A 23,576-nucleotide genomic window follows, 5' to 3' on the forward strand; every position below is an offset into this window, starting at 1 on the left:
CATCTACAGTAGATATTTCTCCTAATGCTATCTCTCCCCTAGCCCCTCAACCCCTGAGAGGCCCTGGTGTGTGATGTTACCCTCCCTGTGTCCATGTATTCTCATTGTTCAGCTCCCACTTATGAGTGAGAACATGTGGCATTTTGTTTTCTGTACTTGTGTTAGTTTGCTGAGAATGATGGTTTCCAGCTTCATCCATGTCCCTGCAAAAGACATGAACTCATCCTTTTTTATGGCTGCATAGTATTCCATGGTTTATATGTGCCACATTTTCTTTATCCAGTCTGTCATTGATGGGCATTTGGGTTGGTTCCAAGTCTTTGCTATTGTGAACAGTGCTGCAATAAACATACGTGTGCAAGAGTCTTTATAGTAGAATGATTTATAATCCTTTGGGTACATACCCAGGAATGGGATTGCTGGTTCAAACGGTATTTCTGGTTCTAAATCCTTGAGGAAATGCCACACTGTTTTCCAGAATGATTGAACTAATTTACACTCCCACCAACAGTGTAGAAGTGTTCCTATTTCTCCACATCCTCTCCAGCATCTGTTGTTTCCTGACTTTTTAATGATCGCCATTCTAACTGGCGTGAGATGGTATCTCATTGTAGTTTTGATTTGCATTTATCTAATGACCAGTGATGATGAGCTTTTTTTCATATGTTTGTTGGCTGCATAAATGTCTTCTTTTGAGAAGTGTCTGTTCATATCCTTTGCCCACTTTTTGATGGGGTTGTTTTTTTCTTGTAAATGTGTTTAAGTTCTTTGTAGATTGTGGATATTAGCCCTTTGTCAGATGGATAGATTGCAAAAATTTTATCTCATTCTGTAGGTTGTCTGTTTATTCTGATGATAGTTTCTGTTGCTATGCAGAAGCTCTTTAGTTTGATTAGATCCCATTTGTCAATTTTGGCTTTTGTTGCCATTGCTTTTGGTGTTTTAGTCATGACGTCTTTGCCCATGCCTATGTCCTGAATGGTATTGCCTAGGTTTTCTTCTAGGGTTTTTATGGTTTTAGGTTTTACATTGAAGTCTTTAATCCATCTTGAGTTAATTTTTGTATAAGGTGTAAGGAAGGGGTTCAGTTTCAGTTTTCTGCATATGGCTATCCAATTTTCCCAACACCATTTATTAAATAGGGAATCCTTTCCCCATTGCTTGTTTTTGTCAGGTTTGTCAAAGGTCAGATGGTTGTAGATGTGTGGCATTATTTCTGAGGCCTCTGTTCTGTTCCAGTGGTGTATATATCTGTTTTGGTACCAGTACCATGCTGTTTTGGTTACTGTAGCCTCATAGTATAGTTTGAAGTCAGGTAGCGTGATGCCTCGAGCTTTGTTCTTTTTGCTTAGGACTGTCTTGGCTATGCAGGCTCTTTTTTGGTTCCATGTGAAATTTAAAGTAGTTTTTCCTAATTCTGTGAAGAAAGTCAATGGCAGCTTGATGGGGATAGCATTAAATCTATAAATTACTTTGGGCAGTATGGCCATTTTCACAATATTGATTCTTCCTATCCATGAGCATGGAATATTTTTCCATTTGTTTGTGTCCTCTCATTTCCTTGAGCAGTGGTTTGTAGTTCTCCTTGAACAGGTCCTTCACATCCTTTGTAAGTTGTATTCCTAGGTATTTTATTCTCTTTGTAGCAATTGTGAATGGGAGTTCACTCATGATTTGGCTCTCTGTTTGTCTGTTATTGGTGTATAGGAATGCTTGTGATTTTTGCACATTGATTTTGTATCCTGAGACTGCTGAAGTTGCTTATCAGCTTAAGGAGATTTTGGGCTGAGACGATGAGATTTTCTAAATATACAGTCATGTCATCTGCACACACAGACAATTTGACTTCCTTTCTTCCTATTTGAATATCTTTTATTTCTTTCTCTTGCCTGATTGCCCTGGCCAGAATTTCCAATACTATGTTGAATAGGAGTGGTGAGAGAGGGCATCCTTGTCTTGTGCCAGTTTTCAAAGGGAATGCTTCCAGCTTTTGCACATTCAATGTAATATTGGCTGTGAGTTTGTCATAAATAGCTCTTATTATTTTGAGATACATTCCATCAATACCTAGTTTATTGAGTTTTTAGCATGAAGGGGTGTTAAATTTTATTGAAGCCCTTTTCTGCATCTATTGAGATAATCATGTGGTTTTTGTCATTGGTTCTGTTTATGTGTTAGATTACGTTTATTGATATGCATATTTTGAACAAGACTTCCATCCCGGGGATGAAGCAGACTTTATCCTGGTGGATAAGCTTTCTGATGTGCTGCTGGATTTTGTTTGCCAGTATTTTACTAAGGATTTTCTCACTGATGTTCATCAGGGACATTGGCCTGAAATTTTCTTTTTTGTTGTTTTTGTGTCTCTGCCAGGCTTTGGTATCAGGATGATGCTGGCCTCATAAAATGAGTTATGCAAGAGTCCCTCTTTTCTATTGTTTGCAATAGTTTCATAAGGAATGGTACCAGCTCCTCTTTGTACCTGTGGTAGAATTTGGCTGTGAATCCATCTGGCCCTGGGCTTTTATTGGTTGGTAGGCTATTAATTACTGCCTTAATTTCAGAACTTGTTTTTGGTCTATTGAGGGATTTGACTTCTTCCTGGTTTAGTCTTGGGAGGGTGTATGTGTCCAGGAATTTATCCATTTCTTCTAGATTTTCTAGTTTATTTGCATAGAGGTGTTTATCGTATTCTCTGATGGTAGTTTGTATTTCTGTGGGATCAGTGGTGATATCCCCTTTATCTTTTTTATTATGTCTATTTGATTCTTCTCTCTTTTCTTCTTTATTAGTCTGGCTAGCAGTCTATTTTGTTGATCATTTCAGAAAACCACCTCCTGGATGCATTGATTTTTTGAAGGGTTTTTTGTGTCTCTATCTCCTTCAGTTCTGCTATATCTTAGTTATTTCTTGTCTTCTGCTAGCTTTTGAATGTGTTTGCTCTTGCTTCTCTAGTTCTTTTAATTGTGATGTTAGGGTGTCAATTTTAGATCTTTTCCACTTTCTTCTGTGGGTATTTAGTGCTACAAATTTACCTCTAAGCACTGTTTTAGCTGTGTCCCAGAGATTCTGGTGCATTGTATCTTTGTTCTCATTGGTTTCAAAGAACTTGTTTATTTCTGCCTTAATTTCATTATGTACCCAGTAGTCATTCAGGAGCAGGTTGTTCAGTTTCCATGTAGTTGTGTGGTTTTGAGTGAGTTCTTTAATCCTGAGTTCTAATTTGATTGCTCTCTGGTCAGAGAGACTGTTGATTTCCGTTCTTTTGCGTTTCCTGAAGAGTGTTTTACTTCCAATTATGTGGTCAATTTTAGAATAAGTGTGATGTGGTGCTGAGAGGAATGTATAGTCTGTTGATTTGGGGAAGAGTTCTGTAGATGTCTATTAGGTCTGCTTGGTCCAGAGGTGAGTTCAAGTCCTAAATATCCTTGTTAATTTTTTGTCTCATTGACCTGTCTAATATTAACAATGGGGGTGTTAAAATCTCCCACTATTATTGTGTGGGAGTCTAACTCTCTTTGTAGGTCCTGTATTGCATGCATATATATTTAGGATAGTTAGCTCTTCTCATTGCATTGATCCCTTTACCATTATGTAATGCCCTTATTTGGTTTTTTTTGATCTTTGTTGGTTTAAAGTCTGTTTTATCAGAGATTAGGACTGCAACTCCTGCTTTTTTTTTTCTTTCCTTTTGCTTGGTAAATATTTCTCCATCCCTTTATTTTGAGCCTACGTGTGTCTTTGCAAGTGAGATGGGTTTCCTGAATACAGCATACTCATGGCTCTCAAAGTTTGTGTCTTTTAATTGGGGCATTTAGCCTGTTTACATTTAAGGTTAATGTTATGTGAGAATTTGATCCTGTCATTATGATGCTAGCTGGTTATTTTTCCCATTAATTGATGCAGTTTCTTCGTAGTGTCAATGGTCTTTACAATTTGGTATGTTTTTGCAGTGGCTGGTACTGGTTTTTCTTTTCCATATTTAGTGCCTCCTTCAGGAGCTCTGGTAAGGCAGGCCTGGTGGTGACAAAATATCTCAGCATTTGCTTGTCTGTAAAAGATTTTATTTCTTCTTCACTTGTGAAGCTTAGTTTGGCTGGATATAAAATTCTGGGTTGAAAATTCTTTTCTTTAAGAATGTTGAATATTGGCCCCCACTCTATTCTGGCTTGTAGGGTTTCTGCAGAGAGATCTGCTGTTAGTCTGATGGGCTTCCCTTTGTGGGTAACCTGACCTTTCTCTCTGGCTGCCCTTAACATTTTTTCCTTCATTTCAACCTTGGTGAATCTGACAATTATGTGTCTTGTGGTTGCTCTTCTCAAGGAGTATCTTTGTGGTGTTCTGTGTATTTCCTAAATTTGAATGTTGGCCTGTGTGTTCTTTTATTTTTTTTTTTAATTTATTTATTTATTTATTTTTTGAGACGGAGTCTCGCTCTGTCGCCCAGGCTGGAGTGCAGTGGCGCGATCTTGGCTCACTCCAAGTTCCGCCTCCCAGGTTCACGCCATTCTCCTGCCTCAGCTTCCCAAGTAGCTGGGACTACAGGCGCCCGCCACCACACCCGGCTAATTTTTTGTATTTTTAGTAGAGATGGGGTTGCACTGTGTTAGCCAGGATGGTCTTGATCTCCTGACCTCGTGATCTGCCTGCCTCGGCCTCCCAAAGTGCTGGGATTACAGACGTGAGCCACTGCGCCCGGCGGCCTGTGTGTTCTTAACAAGCAACAAATTATCTCCACATCTGGGCAAAAATAAGTTAGAAATGTTTAAATCAAAATTACAGTATAACTATAATTTCAAATTTTGAGGGACTACTTATGTGCATGGACGGTACCAGATGCCTTGAAAATAAGGTAGACACAAAGTAGGCATTGTTTTCTCCTCTTGCAGAGGCAAGGAAAGGAACTGAGGCTAAGAGAAGTGGGGAGATGTACACAGCCAGGAAGAGCCAAACTAGGACTGTCTTGCTGCAGAGCCCATGTTTTCTGCTCATTAGGCTCCATAGCATAGTGCACAAAACAAGGAGGCATTGCATCATCGTAGAGTTCCTCTTTTCTCTTGTATCCTTCAAGTTTCTTTTGATTCCCCTTACAAACTATGTGGGGTATAATATTATGAGGCCAGTCTAACCATTGCCAAGTTTGGCTAAGCTATTTGGTTCTAGAGTTGATGTGACATCTTTCTCATCCCAGCACTTAACTGACATACATAATAATGCCTGCAGTATGGATGGGCCTCTGGGTGGTGTGGCCTCATGAAAAATATGCCTTGGGTCTGCAATTTCAAGCTAGGTGGGGCAGCCCCTCACGACATCATCACACAGAGATACTGCTGTACTTTCTGCTTATTTCATATAGATCTTGAAGAAATTCACTTCTCTGCTTACTCAAAACCTGTCCCCTTTAAAAAAGATTCCTTCTAGAAATCAACCTGTAACCTAAGTTCTATCATTGTTTTCAGATAAAGAATAGAAATTAAAGAGATAAAAACCATCTACAACACACTCATTTGGGAACAGATGTCACAGATCAGGTGTCCCTCTATTCTCTTCCTCCTCAAGGGGGGTCTGGTCATAAAGAATATCAAGACCAGGAAAAGAGGACACAAGTGGCCATGCACACAGTGAGGCTGATTATGTGCGTAGAAACCAAGAGCCTTATGCTCCAGAGGGCAGTGCCAGCTCCTTTTCTGCTGCTGCCTCCTGGAGCTCCTGTCTGTCCTCTGAGCTCCTGCAGAAGCCTTCCTCTATCACCACTGCCAACCCACCAGCCCCAGACTGGGGCAGTACATTTGCTTTTGATACCCTGGAGTGTAGGAGGACCACTTGGACTTGGCATTGTAAGCCCCATGGTTGTGTGGCCCTAAACAAGTCATGGTGATGACAACACCAGCCCTGCTCCTAGTTCACCACCTTCTGCTTCCACACTGGTGATTCCTCTCAATCACTCTCCTCCCCTGACAGCAGCCAGACCTCCTAGCATCCAATCAGTTCATCTTTCCATCTCTTCCCAGTCACACCTGGGAATCATGCCTCCGCTCAAAGCCTTGCTGCTCCAGAATCTAGGACTTTAAAATCTACTCCCCACTCCAGAGATAACTGCCCTATCTTCCCCCTCCCACCACTTCATTCATACTGAACCTGAACCTGGATGCCAAGCTTCTCTGTTCACGACCCTGAGATCAAACACCTCAAGCAATCTGTGTAAAAACATGTTCAAAATAGTTTTCTTTACCTTGTGCCTTGTTGCGAGTTTGCACTGTGTCTTTCCACCCTCCCTGCTCCCATCTGGGTTCCCTCACCTGTCAATTACTCTATTCTATGTGCCTGATGCTTCTCGTACCACTCCCAAAGCTGAGTCAATCGGTCTAATTCAATTAGGCCTTCAATAATGCCGGCCAATCCTAGTATTTATCTCTAGTCAATAGGCTCTCCTATTCCCTACAATCATTGTTCTAAATCTTTTATATTCTTTTCAAGTTTCAAACCACAGCCACTTCCTCTTATTCTTTTTATATATGTTAAATACTAATCTTTTGTTGGTTGTGTTACAGATACATTTTCTCAGTTTGGGGCTTGTTTTTTCACTTTTTTTGATGTACTTTGATAAATAGAAATTCTCAAATTTAATGTACAGTCACGCTTTACTTAACAATGGTGATACATCCTGAGAAATGTGTCGTTAGGCTATTTCATTGTTGAGTGAACATCATAGTGTATTTCTTTTCTTTTTTTTTTGAGACAGAGTCTTGCTCTGTCACCCAGGATGGAGTACAGTGGCATGATCTTGGCTCACTGCAACCTCCGCCTCCCGGGTTCAAGCAATTCTCCTGCCTCAGCCTCCTAAGTGGCTTTTGGGAGCACCAGCCACCACACTGAGCTAATTTTTGTATTTTTAGTAGAGACGGGGTTTCACCATGTTGGCCAGGCTGGTCTCGAACTTCTGACCTCAGGTGATCTGCCCACCTCAGCCTCCCAGAGTGCTGAGAGTACAGGCGTGAGCCACCACACCCAGCCCGTAGAGTGTATTTCTAAAAACCTAGACAACATAGCCTACTATACACCTAAGTTCTATGGTATAGCCTATTTGTCCCTAGGCTACAAACTTGAATGGCATATTACAGTTCTGAATACTGTGGGCAATTGTAACACAATGGTAGGTATTTGTGTATCTAAACATATCTAAAGATAAAAAGGTACAATAAAAATACAATATTATAATCTTATGGCACCACTGTCACATACGCAATGCATCATTGACTGAAACATTGTTATGCAGCCCACGACTGTAGTTAAATGTATCAGCCTTTATTATGTTTTGTGCCTTTTGCCTCTTGTTTAATAAACTCTTCTTTACCCAAATATCAAAAAAGATATTCTATATATTCAACTAAAATGTGTCTACTTTCACCTTCCACATTAAATCTGTAACCCATCTATAACTGATTTTTTTTGTATATGGTATGAAGTGAGGATCCATGTGGATGACTAACTGACATTACATCATTTATTGAATGGTCCATCCTTATGTGGCATAATGCCAGCTCTTTCATAAAGCAGGTTTCCACCTATACATGAGCCTTTCTGGCTTCCCTACTTGTCTAGTCCTGCCTGGTGCCCTACTTTTCTAATCAGTGTAACTTTATAATAAGCCCTGATGTAAGATAAGGCAAGTCACACTCCTTGTGACACTTCTCCAGAGTTGCCAACTATTTTAGCCCTTTGCTCTTAGAGGTAAATTTTAAACTCAGCCTTTCAGATTGCATGTACATGTGCATGTGCGCACACACACACACACACGCACACATTGTTGAGATGTGGATTGAAATTGCATTGAATTTAACGATTCATTCTCCTCATGCTCAACAGAAGACTCCTCCTTAAAGGAAATCAAAGGGCATAAATGTAAGCTCCTCTGCTTTCTTCTCCTTTATCCCAGTGTGACTATATCTTGAGCCATGTCTTTTTTTTCTGTGTAGTATCAGAGGAAGTAGTGCCCCTCTTCTTCTCTACAGTCATTCTCTGAACAGGCAACACATCCCATCACTTTGCATTTCCTCCATGATTTTTTCTCTAGAAAATGTACATTTCTTGGACAGTAACTGTATTACTCCCTCTACACTGAGTTCTACTTCTGTCTTTTCTACCTTCCTAAAATTTCAAGGACATTGTACTTTTCTGCTAGTCCTTCAACTTTTCTTTTTCTTCTCCTCTTTTCCTTATGCTTCTCATTACTTTCATCTGTAAATGTGGACATTATCTGAGACTTCTTTGTTCTCAGTCCTTTTGTTCTTTTTGTCATTTTTTGGAGAAGTAATTTTAAGTCTCCTATCGTGGGAGATTGTGTCAATTTCTCTTTAAAATTCTGTCAAATTTTTGCTTTATATATTTTGAGATGATGTTGTTTGGCTTATAAGTTTTTAGACTAGCTATATTTCCTGGTGAAATATTTTTCTATCATTATTCAGTGACTTTATTTATTCCTGACAATGCTATGTCTTGCATTTCAGTTCATCTGATATTAATCCACTTACATCAACTTCTTTTAGTTCATACTTTCCCAATATAGGAAATTTTCATGCTTTTTCTTCTTTTATTTTTAGCTTTTCTGCACCCTGTATGTTAGATGAGTTTCTTAAAAATTATATATAGCTTTTGTTTTTAATATCATATTAGATGCTCTATTTTTAAGTGGTAAATTAGTGTAATTGCATTTATTCTGTGCTTATTACCCTGTATACATTTTAAATTTCGTTCATTTGTTCAGTAAGATAGTCTCAATTGCTAAGTCTCATTTATGTATTTTGTTATAATACCTTTTTTTTTCTTGGTACTATCATACATCTCCTGTTGGCTTTACCAACAACCTCATTGGAGATTATTCACAAAACTATTTCTGGCCCTAACCTTGCTCTCTCGATCTCTCCAACCATAATTACAGCTTGCGGTTAGATGTCTCACCTGGTTGTCCCATCATTACTTCAAGTTCTACACGTCCAGAAACAAAATCAGCCTATCCAACATCCTCCGGTGCTTCCCAGCCCTACCTCTCCACCATGTTTCCCCTTCCAATTCTCGTTTCATTTTCTCAATCTTGAAAGCTTCAGTTCCCCTATCCTCATTGCACCGCCACCAGTCAATTGTGGCCAAGTTATTCTGAGTTTCTTTCGGCAGCATCTCTCACATCTGCCTGCTCTACTTTGATTCCAGTGCCATCATCCTCATTCTGAGCCTCAGTTTTCTTCCCCAGGGCCATTACTATGTGTTCCTACCTAGTCCCAGAAAGGAAACCTTGTTGTCCGTCCTCCAAGCTATTCCACACACTCCTCCAAGCTTGATGCTTGAGGCCCAGGCCTGACTTGTTAACTTCTTTGCTCAGATAGTTTCAAGGACTTGCTTTTGCTACTGACAAGTGTCCAAACTATTTAATGCGGCTTTGAGACCCTCCACAGTCTGAATGCAGTCTGGATGAATCCCCACACTTCCATTACTTCTTTTTACCACCCTGTTTCCCAGCCAATAATTTAGGCTTTCCAAACTCCCATACTTTCTTTCATCTGGGAAAAGATTCTCTTCTGCTGCCATTTCCACTTGCACAATCACGTGAAACTGCGAGCATCCAGCTATGACATCTCACAACTGCTTACTCTGATTTTCAACAGAAAAATGCATAGTACAATCTTACAGTACAGCCTAGTAGCCTAGGTCTAAGCTGCGTGTTGGTGAAAGCTGTTATATATCATTTCTTCTGTAGGGACCCTGACATTATTTATGATGTGCATAACCTCTGCTAGAATTAGTTGGTTATTACAACCCAGATTAAATAGTAATTATTTTAAATGAGATACATGCAGTGACTGTCAAGAAAGAGAAAGGGAGAGAGATTTCAATAATTAGCCATTGAATCTACATCTGGGTCAAATGGACTTTATCCATTATGCTTTTCTTACACAAATGAAATATTCATATGCCAGACTTCTTTTTCCATAAAGGTGAAATGTTAGCTCATATTTAATTATGTTAAAAGACAAAAATTAAATAAAGCACGAATAACTTTATACTAATTTGTTGCCTTCTCCAGGATGACTTCATTTTAGTACTACTTATTTATGAAGTATAGGAAATAATCTGATTTTTATTCTTCTTATCTCAGAACCTAGAGCATATTTCAGTTTTCTGACTTTATTACTACACGGTTTTTGGTAAATTGCTTTAACAATTTTAATAAGTGGGATGTTATTTACTATTTCTTAACTCTGCCCTATAGTTTCCAAAATAAGATAGTTGTCCAATGGCTTATTTTGGATTTGTGCTAGTTATTGAGTGTTTATTGGTGCACTCATGGCCTGAATGTAAAAAGAAAAAAAAATAGCTTTCTAATCATAATTTATGTGGTAAAATTACTTTAACATCTTAATTTCTGGACTATATCTTGGGGGTTTTTGTAATGTACTTCACAGACTTTATAGTGTGGTAACATGGGCTTCCTGCTTCCCTACAGCTGGTTCTCATTTGCAATAATGATTCTAAAATCAAGAAGCAAACATTGCAACTAGAGTACTAAGTCTGTTTATCCAGTACATCAATTCAGGATATACAGGAATGAAAATAAACCAATTTTTGTCTGGACACAGTGGCTCATGCCCATAGTCCCAGGACATTGGGAGGCTAAGAAGTGTGGATCACTTGAGCCCAGGAGTTTGAGACCAGCCTGGGCAACATAGCAAAACCCTATCTCCACAAAAAAAATACAGAAATGAACTGGTTGTGTTGGCATGCAACAGGAGTTCTAGCTAAATCTCCTAAGCCTAGGAGTTTGAGGCTGCAGTGAGCTGAGATCATACCACTGCACTCCAGCCCAGGGGACAGAGCAAGACCCTGTCTCAAAAAAATAAAAAACAAAATAAACTAATATTTTCTTGACCCTCGTCAGTCAAGTCTCCAGGGACCATTGTTTTAGTCTGTTCCGGCTGCTATAATGAAATACCATAATCTGGGTAGTTTATAAACAACAGAGATTTATTGTTCACAGTTCTGGAGGCTGGACAGTCCAAGATCAAGACTCTGGCAGATTCAGTATCTGGTTAGGGCCCACTTTCTCATAGATGGTACATTCTTGCTGCATCTTCATGTGGTGGAGGGGGCAAGCAAGCTTCCTCAGGCCTTTTTCATAAGGGCAGTAATCGCATTCATCAGGGCAAAGACCTCAGGACCTAATCACTTCTCAAAGGCCCCACCTCCTAATACCATCATCTTGGTGATTAAGAGTCAACATATGAATCTGAAGGAGACACAAATATTCAAATCCTAGCAATCACATATCCACCAGTTGACATGGAGAAGAAGTACCTTGAGGAGAGTTAGAAGAGACTTGGCATCTACCTTTATTTAGAACGTAATAGAGATACAACATGAGAAGCTAAACTTAAGGGCTAGGTCACAGTTGTACCCTGGCAGCTATGGCTCTAATACCTCATTATCACCACATTCTCTCTTGGGCAGGGCAGCATAAGGCAAGCAAAAGCCAAGGAAGTACAAATTGTGCTAATGGAATAAATGGAAGCAAAGATATTAGGCCATCACTTTTGCAACCTTTTTAGTAAATTTTCTATAGCATTTGAGGCTGTCGACTTCCTCTTTCTTCTAAAGTTACTTTCCTGTGAATTTCATGTTAGACTCTCAATTTTCTATTTCTTTAACACTTCTGTTACCATTCATTTTCTTTTTCCATTGTTAGATCCTCTTCTTCCTCACCACTCTAAAAACAAATGTTTAACTATGATCAATTATTGGCTCTTTTCCCTTTCATTCACTATTGTGACTTCAATTACCGTTTTAATCAAGACAATTCCCAAATGCACAAATATCTAGCCTTGCTTTCCCCTGGCTCCTGCATTTCCAAACTCCACTCTCACGCACACCCTCATTCTTCCTTGCCTAGACTATTGCTATTCCCTATGAACTTGGTTGCCTAGTCCAATATCCCCCTAACGATGCATCCTACACACATTCCGGGGTTGGCAAACTTTTCTGTAAAGTGGCAGATAGTAAATATTTCAAGTTTTGCATACCAGATACAATCTCTGTCACATACTGTTCTTTGTTTGCTTTCTTGTTTTTCAACAACCCTTTAAAATGTAAAAATCAATTCTCAGGTTACTGGTCACAGAAAAACAGAGCATAAAACAAATTTGACCCACAGGCAGTGGTTTCCTGGCCCCTTGCCATACAAATGCCTGATAGCCCTTGTTGAAGCACAGAGCCAATCATATCACTCTTTTGAACGTAAAGTAGAATGTTTTGCCTGCAGTTTCAGTCCAAAATTCCATTGCTTCTTTATGGATTCATCATGCTAACCAAACAGATCTCCTTACAGTCATTTTTAAATTTTCTATTTCCCTGATATTGTTCAAGCTTAGAGCACTCTCTTTAGTCACATTCAATTGCCAAACCCATGCACATGTCTGCATTTGCATGTGCACACACCCACATACACACCCACACACACACCTGGAATCCATTTACCTCCTTTATTTGTAACTCTCTTGTGCTTGTCGTTTATGCTTTATTTATGTATATCTCTAACTTGCCTTGTAAGCTCTTAAGAGCAGAATCTGTCTGATTCATTATTCTATGTTTCTCCTGCACTCACTCTTGCCTAGTTGTGCTTAATATCGTAGCATATACATAGCAGACACTCAATAAATCTTTAACAAATAAGTGAGTGAATGAATGACTTCAGATATATATACATTAATGGGGCTGATACATATTCAGTATCTATAAATTTTGTTAAAATCTCTACTAACACAGAGGCACAGCTCCTTAGGGAGTCATAAATTTGGTTTATGGGCTTGGATTTGATCCAGGCCCATCCACTTAAATTGTGCAACCCACGGGAAGCAATCTAATGTGGCAGTTGTAACCAAGTACTAGAAGCAGACAAACCTGGATTCCAACTCTGCCTTCATCACTCAAGTAGCTTAACCTGCATTGAGCCCTGGGATCCTCAGCTTTAAAACACAGTGATAATTCCCGTGTGTTCTAGAATCTGTCACACTAGGGGCTTCCTCCTTTTAGTAGAAACAATGGTTTGATTTTTTTTTACCCCAATGTGATAAATATAGATATACCAAAAGATTTTGATCCAAGGGTTGCACATGCCCCGTATCCCCTACCAAATGCAAGGCCAAGATGTATCCCAATGTTACATGGCTTCCCATTCTCTGCAGGCCCTCAGGCTCCAGAGCTGACAACTTTCCCTTAGACACTGGAGAAGACAGCAGAGGGCTATTGTCTGTGCCTTACGGATAAGTCTCTGGAGGCCAACTCCACTACCTTCCACTGCAAGGAGATTTATTATGTTTATGAGAGTATGTTTGAAGCTGATGTTGGCATCCAATTACAAGTCTCTTTCCACATTTAGGAAACTGAAGGCCAACTCTCTACCTACCCCTTAATAGACTCATAAAAACCAAGCAAGCATGATTTTTAAAAGTTTCATCTCTCTCTCTCTCTCTTTTTTGTTTTTGTTTTTCAAATGGGCATCCTGTCTGTATCTGAGAAAGGAACAAAAAGTCGATGTTTCTTGCTTAGAATAATGGTAGTCTCTTACTACCATAAGCAGGAGATGGTCAGTGTTACTTGTCAGGTCAGGGTGTCAGCACCACATAGGATTCACTCCTCAGAATTGTCAGTACCCAACACCCTGTTGCTGGGAGAGCTAAGTATTTAACTCTTATGTGTAAAGAATGTTGGCACAGTGTGTGGCTCCTAGGAAGCACTCAGTAATTGTTAACTGTAACTACAATTATTCTACATGTAACTACAGGGACTCATTAGATTATAAATACAGACGTTTCTTGTTCCTCTCATATTTTATCCAGTCTTAGTTAAAATTGTCAGTAGGTCATACTTTGATTTCAGGACTTTTGATTTCATCTTCAGGTTCCATCTTCCCTTCTTGATCATTTTAGTGGACAGGGTACAATTAAGAGGAAGCATATATAACTTCCCAGGTGATAAGAAAGAAGCAAGCCACTGCCTTCCCTGTTTAACACCAATGACCAAACAAGCTCAATTGGCCTGCTTGTAGTCATAAGAGGAATCAAGCCTTTTATAGATGGGAAGGGACTTTTTTACACCAAATGGCTGGAAGTCATAGAGTCATGCATCAAGTTTAGAAAAGCTTTTTCTCCAACATAATGTTTGGGGAGAAATTGAAATGTTCTTTGAGATAGATACTGAATTGTACCAAAACTCCTTTTAAATGTTATCTGAATATCATCTTAAGATAATTTAAGTCCAAACATTTTAAATAAAATAGTGGAAAGAAGATAAAGAGGAAGAATTTTTCAACTCAAAATGTTTTCCATGTGAGTTTTCAACATACAGTGGGTTACTGATAAATTTTTGAGGTTCTGAAACGCTTTTAAATTATTAGAATATCATTATTTTAGAAATAAGAGTGATGCAGGCTTTATAGTCAATTTGCCTGATTCAAATCCCAGATCTGCCATTTAATATACAATATTGGGCAAGTTATTTAACCTCCATATGTCTTAGTTTTCACCTCCAGAAAATTTAGATAATAATACCAATATTATGTCATTAATTATAAGGATTAAATGAGTTAATATATACAAAGAACATAATAAGCACTCAATAAATATTTTTATTATAACAATGGTGATGATGTCTATATAGCACTTTATGTTTAGCAAAGATCATTTTCATATTATCTTGTTTGATACAAAAATCAACCTTGCTGAGGTCGGTATTAGTATCTCCATTTTACAGAGAGAAATCAAGACTCAAAGACAGTAAGTGACAAGTTCAAGTTTGTTTAGTTAGTGGCAACTTTGTACTTAAGCCAAGAGCGTCTTTTTGCAAATCCTGGGCTCTTTCTACCTTTTTTCATCTGATTCAATATTCTAATTATCAAGTGTGATCAAGTTAAAATGACTGTTAAGTAGGAGCCCATTTTCTCTTTCATTCCCAGAACAATCTGAATGAATATTAAACTGTGAGATTTACATGGAAAGAAAAGACTATCTTGTTGGCTGATATTCTTGGAATACCTTCTGCCCGTATGTACCAGTCATTATATTTACAAGGAAAATGTAGGCACAGTGTCCAGACCACCCTGTAGTCTCACAAAATATTCATCGACATGAAAAACAAATATCAAGAAAATGTAATTTACACAATCCCTTTCCAAAACAGCTGATAATAATAATAATAACACCTTTCATCTACTGAAGTATGATAATGCTTATAGTGTATAAAGCTCTGTTCCATTCCTTGTGTCATTTGAGCTGCATGACAATGGGACAAGAATTATGCTAGCCCATCAGAACAACGAAACAGATTTGGGAAGACTATAGAAATGAAGAGCAAATACCCATTTGATTTTCTTTTTCTTTTATTTATTTATTTTTTGTTTTTGAGACAGAGATTTTGCTCTTGTCACCCAGGCTGGGGTGCAGTGGCATGATCTCAGCTCACTGCCACCTCTGCTTCCCAGGTTCAAGTGATTCTTCTGCCTCAGCCTGCCAAGTAGCTGGAATTACAGGCACCCGCCACCATGCCCAGCTAATTTTTGTATTTTCAGTAGAGACGGGGTTTCACCATGTTGTCCAGGCTGGTCTCAAACTCCTGACCTCAGGTGATCCACCCACCTCGGCCTCCCAAAGAGCTGGGATTACGTGAGCCACTGTGCCCGGCCCCATTTGATTTTCAATCCCACTATCCAAGCCTCAAATTCTCTCTCATAACCAATGAACACACATAGAATTTTAATACCTCTGGCCTTTTTCAGCCATATTCCTCAAAAAATATTGGTAGATTAGAGGCAATGGAAAAATATAACTACTCTCTTTTACTGAGAAAAATTATTAAAAGTAATACAATCGATTAAATAAGAATACTATTGTATTATTTTATTCCTTTTAATAGCTTACTTACTAAATAATTTACATGACAATTGGTAGTTTGAGTTCTAACTCTAGGAAGGTCTTCCTAGAGACTGGAGGCGTACATCTCACACCTACTCTGCATTTCCACTCTGCATCCCTAGGCAGAATCTCACCATGCCTGCCTAAACTACCCATCCCTGGCTGACCTCAGCGCCCTCTAGTCTCTCCATTCCAGTTGAAATAGGGCAGCTGGATGACTCCCATTAAGGAGCAACTCTCATAATGTAACCTCCCACCCAATCAGAAACCCACATTACCCTCACTGTGCTTCCCAAGGCAAGGAATGGCTATCACTAATTGCATAGGAGATCATTTTAGGTGGAATGTAAATCCATCTTTTTGTTTTCCGAGATATGTTTTCATTTGCTTATATATGAAATAATTATAATAAAACACAAAGCCAAGGGTATTAGACCTAAATAAAGTTTTAAAGGGGAATTAATTTGAAGAAAAATTTCTACTTGTAGTGTTGGTGTATCAATATGGCAAAAAGGTGAAGATTATACAAGCATGATTGTAGGTTGGAATATACTAGCCTTCAGAATTAAGTTTCAGTTCCTTAGCCAGACATTCAAGACCCTCCGTGATCCAGACTTAGTCTATCCTTCCAGCCACAACTCGAAGTACTACTTGTACTCTAGTCTAACCAAATGTACTTTTTGAAAAATCTGTGAATATCCCACCTATGTGACTTTGTTCATAGTGCTCTCTGTGTCAAAATGTCCTCTCCCTATAATTCTCCATCTCTATCCACCCTCCAGACATAGTGTGAAGGGTGCCTCATTGATGATCTCTTCCCAGAAATCCACAATGAAAAATAGTTTCTCTCAAAGGAATTGGCGATTGATTGAGTGTGGTGGCTAAGGAAAGATAGTGGTCAAGAATGATAGTTCCACTGAGCAATACAGGGAAGCCCAGGAATGGAACTTGATTTAGCCAGAAGATTATAATACATGTATGAAATGACTACAACTGATAAAGCCTCATCATGTCTGTTATTTCTCAGATTTGATCATCAAGATAACCTCTCATGGTAGGCAGGGCAACTGTTACTATGTATGTGTTATTTGTGGTGACCTCAAACTCAAAGATGCTGTGAGATTTGTCTAAGTCTACACAGCTCCAGACAGCAAAACTAGAACACAAGCCTTAACCTTCCTTAAATTAATAGTAATAATAATTGCTTTATTTTTCTAATTATGAAAATGTTTTAAGGGAAGGATAGAGAGAGATTTGTTAAAGGATACAAAATCACAGTTAGGTAGGGGGAATAAGTTCTAGTGTTCTATACTACTGGAGGATAACTGGTTGATAATATATAGTTTCAAACAGCTAGAAGGAGGACATTGAATGTTCCCAACACAGAGCAATGATAAATATTTGATGTGATGGATATGCTAATTACCCTGATCTGATCACTATACGTTATATATATCAAACATCGTTATGTATCCCATAAATATGTACAGTTATATATCCATTTAAAAAAATAAAAATATTTTCATTGTAGAAATATAGAAAATAAATAAACACATGAGAAAGGTAAATAATCATGATTATAACTTTGGCGCATTTTCCATTTTTTCTATACTAATTTGTATGTAATTGAGATATTGTTTACATATATGTTTATATCCTGAATTTTTCACTTAATAATAATATAATTATGTAATTATGTAATTAAGTGAAAATTATAATTTTCACTTAGTAAATACATAAGTATGTTCCTGTGTCATTAAAATGTCTTAATGAACAAGTAATAGGTCATAACTTTTCAGGAATTTATTTATTTTAAAAAATTTATAAAGCAAAAAAACTTAAAAGGAAAGTCAGGTGCAGGCTTGAGCCACATATATTTTTGTTGTTGTTTTGTTTCTTATTTCAATAGGTTTTTGGGGGAACAGATGGTGTTTGGTTACATGAATATGTTCTTTAGTGGTGATTTGTGAGATTTTGGTGCACTCATCACCCGGGCAGTGTACACTGTATCCACTGTGTAGCCTTTTATCCTTCACCCCCTTCCCACCCTTTCCCCAAGTATCCAAAGTCCGTTGTATCATTCTTACGTATTTGCATCCTCATAGCTTAGCTCCCACTTATGAGAGAGAATGTAAGACGTTTTGTTTTCCATTCCTGAGTTACTTCACTTAGAATAATGGTTTCCAATTCCATACAGGTTGCTATGAATGCCATTATTCCGTTCCTTTTTATGGCTGAGTAGCATTCTGTGATATATATATACATACACCACAATTTCTTTATCCACTTGTTGATTGATGGACATTTGGGCTGGTTCCATATTTTCGCAATTGCAAATTGTGCTGCTAAAAAGATGCATGTGCAGGTATATTTTTTTGTATGATGACTTTTCATCTGGGTAGATACCCAGTAGTGCGATTGCTGGATCAAATGGTAGTTCTACTTTTAGTTCTTTAAGGAATATCCACCATGTTTTTCATAGTGGTTGTACTAGATTACATTTCCACCAACAGTGTTAAAAGTGTTGTTTTCACCACATCCCTGTCAAAATCTATTTCTTTTAATCTTTTGATTTTGGCCATTCTGGCAGGAGTGAGGTGGTATTGCACTGTGGTTTTGATTTGCATTTCCCTTGTAATTAGTGATGCTGAGCATTTTTTCATGTTTGTTGGCCATTTGTATATCTTCTTTTGAGAATTGTGTATTCATGTCCATAGTCCACTTTTTGATGGGATTATTTGCTTTTTCCTTGCTGATTTGTTTGAGTTCCTTGTAGATTCTGGATTTTAGTCCTTTGTCAGATGTTTAGCAAGATGGAGTTCGCTGATGACCCTGAGAAGTACAGTTTCAGTAGTGTTATGGAAACAAATCCTGAAGAGGCCATTCAACAGAAAATGAGACTGGAGAAAGTGGACACAGAATAGAACATGCTTTTGAGAAATTCTGCACTATAGGAAAAGAAAAACTAAGGGAAGAAGCTGAAGGAGAATAGACAGCAAGAGATGATATCACAACAACTCTTGTCCATAAAAAATATACCATGGTCTTCAATACTATTCTATCAGTGTTGGAAGACACAGGACTCTAGGGAATCTAAAATAGTGAAACCTGTAGAAGCAGACAGCACAGTGGTGGTTGTCAGGGGCTGCAGAGAGGGGGAAATGGTGAGTTGCTAGTCAACAGGAACTTATGCAAAATAAGTAAGTTATAGAGATCCATTGTACATTTGTCCTGTAGTTACCAATACTGTATTGTACAGTTAAAAGTCTGTTGAAAGGGTAGATCTCATGTTAAATTTGCTTATCATGCTTTTTTTAAAAAAAGGAAGAAGAAGAAAGAGATTTCAGTAGTTATCTTCCTTCTCTTTTAAACCCAAAAGAAATGATATCAAAATATTTCTAGCCAATGGCCACTGAGGAATAAAGAGGCTTTGATAATAATAATGCTAAAAAGCTGCGTATTAGGTATTAGGCAATATGTGTACATATGTATCTGTATCTATCTACCTACCTACATATCTGTCTTCCCCTTTCTCATTTAAATCTAAAAACCATTTTAAGAAGTAGGCACTATTGCCATCTTACTTTTCTAAATCTTAGAGAGGTTAAATAATTTGCCCAAAGGACACAGAAAGTTAAGAAGCAGCATCAAAATTTAAATCCAGCCTTGTTTGAATAAAAAGCTTGGATTCTTTCCATTTCTCTCTTCTAATGTGAGAAGGACACACTTTTAACTCTTCAGCCCAGAAATCTTACCTTCATATGATCTGATTAGACAGAATGCAATCTAGATGATCTCTAGTTCCCATCCAGCACATCTTTCTTGGATTCTGTGATTCATTTACATAGTAAGAGTTTTCTTTCATATTTCATATTAATTTCACATTTCTCAGTGAACAGTCATCTTGAAGTTGAGTATAGCTTTGATCTAGTTTATTTTTTCTATTGTGAAAGTAATATATACTAATTAGAAATATGCTTATTATAGAAAATTTTAAAACTATCAAAATATAAACAGAGGAAAAAGATCTTCCACAGCCCCACAAGCACCAATGACTTTTGCTGAATTTTCTTCTAAGGTATTTTTTTCTGTGTATAAGGTTTTAGGTTTATTTTACGTTGTTTTGAACACAGTGGTAATCATGTTGCATATATCTATACAGTGAAAGTTTTCACTTAGCAATAAAATATTTGCATTTTTTCATGCTATTTATAAACATATTTTTAAGGCTGAACCATTCATTATTTCAGAGTCAGATCCCTCCCCACCACTGAAAACATTAGGCTGAGTTTTTAAACTAGGAGAAAGTTACCAATAGCACCTAAGTCCTTTTAGCCATGGTTTTATAAAAGAGTAGGTATCTGGTTATAAAGATACCCAAGTCTATGCTATTAATATATTTTTCTTCCATTTCTACTATAGTTCTCAAAACTTCTTTCTGCAGGATATCTACCTTGGCAAATATAAACTTCAAGGTTATCCTGGCATCAGTGTTATTACCCTATTAAGAACACTCGAGAAAAGTTCATATTGATTAGCATACCACTCCCACGTCTGCCTAACAAAAGCCTTACTAAATATTAAAGTTGAATGTGAATGCTGTACATGGACATCTACTACAGACTGCATAATATTGTAGCATTTGAATGGAAGCAATTGTTAAATACCATAATACAGAAATGACCATTAGTGCTTGCCCTTCCCACTCATGAATTTCATATAATACAATTTCTTTAAGGTCCAGACATTTTACTGGGCAATTTTAGTGAGTGTCCTAGGCTCTTAGGCACCATGGAGTTTGACCTTACTCAAAGCCTACTGCAGAAGTTTTGTCCCCTGAATACACAGTCCATGTGAAAGAGCCACAGGAGAAGAAGTCATTGTATGACAAAAAGAAATATGAAGACCCAGCCTGTACTTGACATTTGTGATGAATGCAGCCTTTCAATGATGAACTCCTGCCAGCCCCACCTCAATTTGAATTTGCATTCTCCATTAATGTGGTTATAATGCTGGCCCTGGTCAAAGTCCCATCGTAAGTCTCCTGTTTCCTGGGTATAATACAAACAGCAAGGTCACATACATGCCAGCTGTTGACTAACAAAACAGTGAATTATTATTGAAGCAGTCTTGGGCCACTGTACAGAGTATTCATTACATGCAACAAAAGCTATGTTGGGGACAACGTCAGAAATCAATTAGAACCACCAAAGATAATCTTTCATTCCCTCTCTCATACAAGCTCTATTTCACTTTGTCTTTCTTTTCCTTTTGAATTGTTTTGCAAGCAGTATTACCAATAAATCTATATCTGATCAGAAGTGGTTCATTTTGTAAAATATTATTGAAATCAAATTATTGATAAATAAGCATCTTTTTATTGTTTGAACTGTTGATACCTAGAGAAATGGTATCTTCTTGACTGCTTTGCCTCTCATTAGTATTTACATTTTTTAAATTTTTTAAATTACTTTTTCTATCATTTGGGAGCAAGAAATATAGCCCTTGGATTTTGTTGGAGCCAAAATACTGGGAAATATAAGGAAAAGCTTGTTTTTACAGGAGAAGACACACTCTCTAGCCCAAAGCCTAATTTTAGGCAGTTTATAGCTCTCATAACTAGCATTTATTCTGCATGGAAAGATATTTGAGGAAGAGGGCAACTACTGGGGGAATGAAGGATTTACAGTAGCAGTTGTTGGAATAACTGGACCTCAGCCTGTCCAACATTCTCCCAGATTTAAAACACAAAATTACTGTATCAGAATGAGACTCCAGGGAGCTAAAACAACCAATTGACAAGCTGTTCTGCTTCCTGTTAAGGCTGAGCTAGGTTTCTCTCCTTCTGGACCCTAAAACATTCAAAACTAGGTCAAGTTTTTAAGCCCCTGGAGGAAATTGCCTGCTTATTATCATTTCATCATTTTGGCATTATAAAAAAGCAAACACAGGAAAGTTATTTGCATAAAATGAGACAAAACAATTAGTCTTATGCTCCTGTTTCTACTATCAGCTCTTAACACCTCAGGGTAAATTTTAATTTATATTAAATGTTAACCTGACCAACTCATCTTCTGTGTTGGTCACTTCAGGGAAAGTTAAAGGACAGGCAACAGAGCATCACCAAAGGAAAGAAACTGTAGAGATCATTGAGATTAAATCTACCCCTTCAGTTACAGATGAGGAAACTGGGACTTTAAATAATGACAACAATAGCAACAACATTTACTGAACATTTTCATTATCCAGGTTACTTTTTAAGCCCATCTATTAAGTTAGTCCAGTTTCTCCAAGTATATACCAGGGTCTTTTTAAACTGTTTTTGTGCATATTAATTTATTTTTCTCACAATTTATGAAGGAGATAGTGTTTTCATCTGTAAAACAAGAAGTTACGGCCAGGCACCATGGCTCACACCTATAATCCCAGCACTGTGGGAAGCCAAGGTTGGAGGAACACTTGATGTCAGGAGTTCAAGATCAGCCTGGGCCACAGAGTGAGACCCCATGTCTACAAATAATTTTGTTTTAATTAGCTGGGCATGGAGGTGCATGCCTGTGGTCCCAGCTACTAGAGAAGCTGAGGCAAGAGGATCGCTTGAGCCCAGGAGTTCAAGGTTACAGTGAGCTATGATTGCACCACTGCACTCCACCCTGGATGACAGAGCAAGACCCTGTCTCAAAAAAAAAAGGAAAACAAGAAGTTAGATGACTTGCTCAAGGCAAGAGCCACTTAAGTGGCCTGATAGATTATATTGTTATACATTATTATATTATTTATTTTGTTATTTATATTAAATATATTATAATAAAATTATATTGTTATATAAGAAATAATATTATATGTTGAAACATAAGTTTCAACATATGATGTTTATTTTTTATTTTTACAGAAATCCATTTTTCTAAAAGCTTCTATGCATTGACTGTTTCATTCAAGAGTATTGCAATAGGTCCATTATATGTTAGTGAGGAAAATCAAGGACAAAATATGCTATATTCTATGCAATAAAGATCCTCTGATTTCATAAGATATTGCATTGAAATGTCATCCCTACATCTGAAGAAAGTGTTAAGAAAATATCTATTGAATCAAAATCTGAATTTCAGTCTTAGAGTCATAATATGGATCATCTTGATTCAGTGACCATATTTTGGAAGCTAAAATTTAAAATAGATGGTCTTGGATGTGAGTTAACAACTGCAAAGAATATTTGAAATGGGGACTATTTGGGGAAATTCCATTTGTATCATCAGTGTGTGTGTATGTGTGTGTGTGTTTAATGTGTATATGTGACAAATGTATTTGATGTGTGTCTACGTGTGTGTGAATGTAAATGTAAAATGACTTCTTAAAACCTGATGATTTTAGAAACCATAGGTAAAGCCCAATAACAATTTGGAGTAGGAGTGAGAACAAGAGCATCCAATATTCTTTCACAAGGCAGTATATGTACATTACCAGCTCCTCCCTGATTGTATACCAGTTCCAGAAATGTCTTTTTTCCAAGTCCATATCAGAAAGTTAGGATCAGTCACTGTAAAAAGGTATGTTTAGGACAATTGTTTCAGAAAACTGCTAAAATATGCTTTTCTGTTAAGTGACTTGTGAGTTCTTTCCCAG

The 23,576-nt window shown here is 37.6% G+C and overlaps 1 protein-coding gene and 1 long non-coding RNA gene across 24 annotated transcripts in view; one reads left to right on the forward strand and one right to left on the reverse strand.

Moving 5' to 3' along the window:
• The window catches only part of TRPM3 (transient receptor potential cation channel subfamily M member 3), a 943,194-nt gene that overhangs the window by 730,612 nt on the left and 189,006 nt on the right, over positions 1-23,576 (forward strand). The window lies entirely within an intron of this gene.
• LOC129479338 (uncharacterized) overlaps positions 17,809-23,576 on the reverse strand; it is a 49,935-nt gene continuing 44,167 nt past the window's right edge. The window contains exons 3-4 of the long non-coding RNA XR_008656646.2: positions 19,709-19,894; positions 17,809-18,785 (exon numbers count right to left, since the gene is read on the reverse strand). This is a non-coding gene — a long non-coding RNA (uncharacterized lncRNA). The remainder of the gene's footprint in view (positions 18,786-19,708; positions 19,895-23,576) is intronic.

Source organism: Symphalangus syndactylus, chromosome 3 (assembly GCF_028878055.3).
Source record: "Symphalangus syndactylus isolate Jambi chromosome 3, NHGRI_mSymSyn1-v2.1_pri, whole genome shotgun sequence".
Lineage (NCBI taxonomy): Eukaryota > Metazoa > Chordata > Mammalia > Primates > Hylobatidae > Symphalangus > Symphalangus syndactylus.